The sequence below is a fragment of the Electrona antarctica genome (genome assembly GCF_951216825.1).
Source record: "Electrona antarctica genome assembly, chromosome: 7".
NCBI lineage: Eukaryota > Metazoa > Chordata > Actinopteri > Myctophiformes > Myctophidae > Electrona > Electrona antarctica.
The window spans coordinates 56,526,447-56,534,509 of record NC_136812.1 but is presented as its reverse complement, the minus strand read 5'-3'; positions in this window follow the sequence as shown (position 1 = coordinate 56,534,509).

The window sequence follows — 8,063 nt, the reverse complement described above, 5'->3', positions numbered from 1 at the left end:
GTGAAACTGTGCATGCATATTCCCACTAGGCTTTGGAAGAAATGCCACTTGACAGTTTTCAAATCAGCCTCATGGTGGCGCTACAACAGGTCAAGCCGCATCACACACACACACGTTTATATTGCTCCTAAAAAAATTGCCAAACATCACACACACACTCCTATCCTCCTGGTGGAGACCTGTGCCCAGAAGGGCACTTTTTCTAGTTTTTTCCTGTTCTAATAAAGTTTCCCATATGTTTGATTTGTCCTTTTCAATGTCACATAGGCTACCTGCCATCTGAATATACAACCCACAATGTACTATATGTTACTATATCTATATCTATATCTTAATGTTAACGAAGTCCACACCCACAACACCAGAGGGAGTGCAACGAACCATGTACAACCCAGATTCGGCACAAACAAGGGACTAAATTATTTTCGCTACTATGCCACCAAAATGTAGAACGCCCTACCAACAGTCATTAAGACATGTGAATCCCTTGACTAATTCAAAACCGCTCTCAAAGGGCACCTACGGATGGCTGCAATTCGAAACTGGCCCCCGTAAAATCTGAATCCCTCAAACACGGACGCAAGGACAACACAAGAGACGGTCGTGGCCACACAGCCAACTCAAGGTACGGCCACGGAGCCGACTTGGGGACCCAACGCAAGGACAACACAAGAGACGGTCACGGCTACACAGCCAACTCAAGGTACGGCCACGGAGCCGACTTGGGGACCCAACGCAAGGACAACACAAGAGACGGTCACGGCCACACAGCCAACTCAAGGTACGGCCACGGAGCCGACTTGGGGACCCAACGCAGCTCCTCCAAGGCAAACAAACAAAGTAACGGAGCTGAACGTGAATCCCCCCCCCCCCCCCCCCCTTTTTTTCCCTCCATACCCTCCATTGACTCCCCACTCATCCAATTTGGTTTTCTTAAACGACGTTAAACTCACCAACATTGCAGCTCTAGGCCAAGCTTGAATTATCTTCTTTCAATCTGCCGAGCTTGTTTTTCATAAAAATCCCCCGTAGACATGTTATAAGCTACTTTCTGTCAAGACATCCTCTGCAGGTGATTATTTTTCTAAGTGTTGCAGTTTGGAAGCACTCGTTTTTGTTACCGGGTAGCGCTGCTGCCTCCAGCATTATGTGCAAATTCGAAACAGGTGGTACGCAGGGCCGTTCAGTGACTTTAGCATTTATTTCATATTTACTGTACATGTTTACATGATTTCAGCTCTGACATTTATTTCAGTCATGCTCCAGTATGTGAAGAGTCTGCCTGTGCTATTAACTCGTTTTGGATTAATAAAACAAACAATCAAACAAACCACAAAAAAAAAGTTTTTCTCCTCCTGAAGTTAGTCGTGCATGCCACACCAACGTTGCACTGTACACGTATGACGATCGAGCGCACGTGACAAGTATAAGTACAAGTGACAAATGTATCTAAAATAGCCTGCAATTTTCCTTTTTTATTTTTTAGAAACAACCCAAATGTCGGCAAACAAGCCGACATTTGGGTACTATATGTTACTATCTATATCTATATCTATATCTTAATGTTAACGAAGTCCACACCCACAACACCAGAGGGAGTGCAACGAACCATGTACAACCCAGATTCGGCACAAACAAGGGACTAAATTATTTTCGCTACTATGCCACCAAAATGTGGAACGCCCTACCAACAGTCATTAAGACTCCCTTGACTAATTCAAAACCGCTCTCAAAGGGCACCTACGGATGGCTGCAATTCGAAACTGGCCCCCGTAAAATCTGAATCCCTCAAACACGGACGCAAGGACAACACAAGAGACGGTCACGGCCACACAGCCAACTCAAGGTACGGCCACAGAGCCGACTTGGGGACCCAACGCAAGGACAACACAAGAGACGGTCACGGCCACACAGCCAACTCAAGGTACGGCCACGGAGCCGACTTGGGGACCCAACGCAGCTCCTCCAAGGCAAACAAACAAAGTAACGGAGCTGAACGTGAATCCCCCCCCCACCGCCCCCCCCCCCCCCCCTTTTTCCCTCACTGTATATGTTTCTTTTCCCTTTTTACCTCCATTATGATGAATTCCTGTTCTGTTCTTTGTCTATATAGAAGTGTCTAAAATTTGTACGTCTCTAAATGTTTTGATGAATTGAACATGGTGGACCCTCTTGTAAACAAGTGTAATGCTTAATTGGGTCGTCCACTCACAGTTAACAGCCTTTGTATTGAGTTTGTGCTTGAAATGTACTGTAATTCTGCAAACTGTTATTAAATATTTCAATCAATCAATCAATATAATCCATCTCCAGAGATGGGCAGTATTTGAAATACATGTATTTGAAATACGTATTTGAAATACCTTTTTGTATTTTGTATTTTGCTGGGATGGAAGAAATGAGATGTATTTTGTATCTAGATACTTTCAGATCTAGTATTTTCTGTATTTCAAATACATAAAATACTTTTTAATGTCATTTTACACAGCCTCAGGTTTAAACTGTAGGGGCAAAACACATAACCTGACTCCGCCAGATGGGGCAGCAGAGAGTACACTGGGTTCCCCCCTCCTGCTCCCATCTGGGAACTCTCAGGCAGACTTGATGCCCGGCCACAAAACGGCCTGGCCAATCAGCAGCAGCTAGAGGCGGGATAGCCGCTGCTGATTGGCCAGGCCGTTTGAGGCCTGGCAAGGAACGGTGAGCACAGGGCGGGCGGAGCCGTGGGGGCTTTTTACGTTATTTGCGCAGTGAGTGTAACGCTGCTCAATGGTGAAATCTTCCGCCAACAGCGTACCTTAGTGATCAGAATCAAGGACAGGCCTATCGTAGTAGACATTTCCACCACGCGGAAACGCCCCCCTTTCAAAGTGGGGGGGCGGCGGGGGTGTGTATATATATATATATATACATATATATACATATATATATATATATATATATATATACAATTGAGTTTTTTTTTATCCTTGTGTTTGTATCTATAATTTCCAGGGGCTATGCTTAAGTTTGTGACTAAAGCCACAACACAGCCTCCCCACTGGGAGCACTGTTTATACCTGTCTGTCATACCATCCCTCTGTCATACCATCCCTCCCCACTGGGAGCGCTGTTTATACCAGTCTCTCTGACATACCATCCCTCCCCACTGGGGGCGCTGTTTATACCAGTCAGTCTGTCATACCATCCCTCCCCACTTGGGGCGCTGTTTATACCATCCCTCTACACTGGGGGTGCTGTTTATACCATCCCTCCCCACTGGGGACGCTGTTTATACCAGTCTCTCTGTCATATCATCCCTCTCCACTGGGGGCACTGTTTATACCAGTCAGTCTGTCATACCATCCCTCCCCACTGGGGGCACTGTTTATACCAGTCTGTCATACCATCCCTCCCCACTGGGGGCGCTGTTTATACCAGTCTGTCATACCATCCCTCCCCACTGGGGGCGCTGTTTATACCAGTCTGTCATACCATCCCTCTACACTGGGGGCGTTGTTTATACCAGTCTGTCATACCATCCCTCCCCACTGGGGGCGCTGTTTATATCAGTCTGTCATACCATCCCTCTACACCGGGGGCGCTGTTTATACCAGTCAGTCTGTCATACACAGACAGACAGACAGACAGACAGACAGACAGACAGACAGACAGACAGACAATAAATGTTTATACCTTATTCTGCTCTGTTTGTCTACTTAAAACTGTTTTAAACTGTTTCAAAACCCCCCATTTTTTCATGGGGGGCCCCCTTGCTACAATCATGATTAGGGCCCCTTGGAGGCCAGAATCGGCACTGCATGTGCACATCTTGTTACCGGGGAAGACCGGGGGGTTTTCCAAATCACTGAATGCTCCTTTAATTGATAATCTATTCATCTTAGTCAGTAGTATCTTGTTTACTTATCTTGTTTTTTATTGTTGGTTTAAATGTAAATTGGTGGTAGGCCTAATCAATCAATCAATCAATCAATCAATCAATCAATCAATCTCTTTCTACATTTTTCTTGAGGTAGAAGTCAAAGAGGAGTGACAGTGATGAATCAGATGGCCAATCCATGCCTTTGTGGGTCCTGTTTGATACAGTTATAGCACATTGATTTGCTTAAAATATAAAGTGTATCATTCTTAATAACCTTCAATGTATTAGACATTCTGACAGGTCATTAATTTAATATTTGGCAATTAATTATGAATTTACTTATCATTATATACATTTTAATGAAAATGTATTTTCATGTATTTTCAAAATACAAAATACGTATTTGTATCTCAAATACATTTCTCAGACCAGTATTTGTATTTTGTATTTAAATACATTCTGTGACCCAGTATTTGTATTTTGTAACAAAATACATTTTCAATGTATTTTGCCCATCTCTGTCCATCTCTCCCTCCCTCTCTCTCTCTCTCTCTCTCTCTCTCTCTCTCTCCCCCCTCTCTCTCTAATCTCCCTGTAATTCTGCAAACTGTTAATAAAATATTTCAATCAATCAAACTCTCGCCTTTACTTTGCGTCCTTCCGAGATATGGGATCCAGCCCCTATCCAATCAAAAGTGGTGCTGTAAGGAAAAAAAAACAAAACAAAAAAAACACTTGACTGAAGTCTGTCAAAGTAACCATGGCAAACTGTCCCTCCAGGCTATGGGAGGTGGATCCATTTTAAACCATCCCGGTTGGCTGGCTGTCGCGTTTTTTTTGCTTAAGGAGCCAATCACCGCTCCCCCCCACACTATCAGAGCAGAAGTTTGACCATGATGATCGATCACACGTGAAAACAATAACAAATCAACAGCAGTGTTTGTGCGTCATCGACTCTGGTAAGAGAACAGCAGCTCGTGTTGTGTGTGTGACATGTGTGAGCTGCTGTCTTCTTCATTTACACACAAACTCTCCTATTTGTGTCGGATATATACCTGCGCTGTGAACTTGGCCAGAGAACGCTGGGGTTCATGTGGTCTGTTAAAAAAAAGGCATTTTAGGTGAATTGATTCAATACTTTAACAGTTTGCAAAAGACACGCAGTTCAGACAACAGTTGTGTTGTGTCAGGCTCACTATGAATCCATATTGTTCACGTCATGAGGCAGGTATATTCATTGAAGTATTTATTAACAAATACTGTACATTTCAAGGCAAGCACAACTCAATACAAAAACTGTTAACTGTTAATAATAAGGCATTGCACTTGTTTACAAGCGGGTCCACCTTGTTCAATTCATGAAATGAAATGAATTACTATATTTACCCAGGGTATCTGGGCTAAGCTCAAGAACTTGTTTCCAGCCAGGCCCTGCTCATAGAACACATTTCATCGTAGTGGTTCAATGCCTTGTTCAAGGGCACTTCAGCGGTGGTAATTTTAACGTGTCGGACAGCTGATTCGAACTAGCGACCTTCCGGTATCAAGACCGCTCCGCTATCCGTTCGGCCACCGCTGCCTCATATTCATGATCATGACAATCATGTTCCAGGGCTATAAGTTCAATACAAGCTCTGCTTAAAAGGCTTGAATCCCAAGAAGAAAAAGCACCATCATCATGGCTTGTTTCCATCAGGGGTCCTCCTCCTTAGCAGTCTAATAGCACTCAATTCGCCCAAACGTTTTAATGACATACAAATAATACAACACTACTGCAAAGACATCATACAAAACGAGTTGAAATCGAAAATAAATGATGTAGGCCTACAAGAACAAAACAAACGGGATTAATCTGCACTCTTCCCGTCTGTCTGTCTGTCTGTCTTGTCTTTCATATTTTTGACAAATGCCTAATTATACCTTTGCACATAGTGTTTGCTTTGCATTCATTTGGCTCCTATATTTGCTATATTTAATCACATACTGGGTTTTTTTTACACTGTGCACAGTCTTGATCATCACTCTGCTGCATTTCTTTATTCCCCCGTGTTATATTCTGTTTATTATATGTTGTTATATTGGATTAGTTTGTGTGCTGTTGCTACATGTCTGGCAGAAATAGTGTATCTCCATATTTGAATGCACCCTAGACAGTTTTTAATAAGTAGCTGTTACACTCATTGAAAAGTGAGTTATTTTTCGACCCTCATTTTTGTGTATTTATTTATCTTTGTTAATGAAATAATAATAAATAAATACATCTAAAAATAACGCTTCATGGAGAAAAAAAAACACGCCCCCCAAGGTTACACCCGAACCCCACCCCACCTGAAATGAATGATATGTTTGTGACTGCAACATAGTTCTAGATACATCGTACCTCAGAAGCCCAGGAAAGACTAGCCGCAATTTGCAACTCTAGATTTATTTTATAATGGGATGAATCTAGAGTTGCATTACCCTCCATTGACTCCCCACTCATCCAATTTGTTTTTCTTAAACGACGTTAAACTCACCAACATTGCAGCTCTACGCCAAGGTTGAATTATCCTCTTTCAATCTGCCGAGCTTGTTTTTCATAAAAATCCCCCGTAGACATGTTATGAGCTACTTTCTGTCAAGACATCCTCTGCAGGTGATTCTTTTTCTAAGTGTTGCAGTTTGGAAGCACTCGTTTTTGTTACCGGGTCGCGCTGCTGCCTCCAGCATTATGTGCAAATTCGAAACAGGTGGTACGCAGGGCCGTTCAGTGACTTACGACGAGTGCTTCCAAACTCTAGCACTTGCAATAATCACCTGCACAGAATTTCTTGACAAAGTAGCTCATAACATGTCTACGGTGGATTTTTATGAAAAACAAGCTCGGCAGATTGAAAGAGGATAATTCAAGCTTGGACTACAGCTGCAATGTTGGTGAGTTTAACGTCGTTACAGACAAGCAGATCGCAAACCAAATTGGATGAATGGGGAGTCAATGGAGGGTATTGCAACTCTAGATTCATCCCATTATAAAAAAATCTAGAGTTGCAAAAAAAAGGAAAGACCAAATTCTGCATTGTCTTTACTACTTATTTTACTTGTATTGTCACATAGTCACTTGCACATTTTATAGATATTATTTACATTGTATTACTTATTTCTGCTACCCTACTCATATTCTATCTTGGTATTGTACCGGTAGGCTATGTATATGTGACCGTTTCTGACCGAGGCTAAGTCATTGATTTAATTTTTATTTTCGTTTTGTCAAGCGGGGAATCAAAGCTTTTGACCCACCAGTTTTGGAGATATGGCTTATAGAGAAACAGCGACTTGAGAAACAGGCTTGAAAGGTTCACTTCTGTGAGTGTGGACTCTAACATTACACCTAGCTACATGTTTAAGCATTTATTTCATATTTACTGTATACATGTTTACATGATTTCAGCTCTGACATTTATTTCAGTCATGCTCCAATATGTGAAGAGTCTGCCTGTGCTATTAACTCGTTTTAGATTAATAAAACAAACAATCAAATCAAAAAAATGTTTTTCTCCTGAAGTTAGTCGTGCATGCCACACCAACGTTGCACTGTACACGTATGACGATCGAGCGCACGTGACAAGTATAAGTATAAGTACAAGTGACAAATGTATCTAAAATAGAGAGACCACAGCCCCTCACTGGCCTACCGGCGGCCATAGAGAGACCACAGCCCCCCACTGGCCTACCGGCGGCCATAGAGAGACCACAGCCCCCCGGTGGCCTACCGGCGGCCACAGAGACCCCACAGCCCCCCGGTGGCCTACCGGTGGCCACAGAGAGATCGCAGCCCCCCGCTGGCCTACCGGCGGCCACAGAGAGACCGCCGCCCGCTGGCACGTTGGAGGACGTTGCAGGGCCCAAAGCGGAACCGAGTATCCAGGTCAAAGCGACTGGTTTCCACCACGTTGCGGTCTCTACCGCCTGCACATCTAGCGGAGGCACAGCCGCGGTCCAGAGAAACGCTAGCAGCAGCTGCGGCAGCACCGCCGCGGCTCCAAAGAGGACGGCAACGAGTGCAGCTGCAGGGCCTCAAGCCGCCGCCGCCACCACCACCACCACTCCAACTTCCGTGTGCATCGTATCCAGGGTTCCCACTCCAGGTGCGAGTGGCAGCACTGGTAAGGCAGTGGTTTGATTTTGACGGCAACCATTTTGATTTAGTTTTTTTTTAATATAT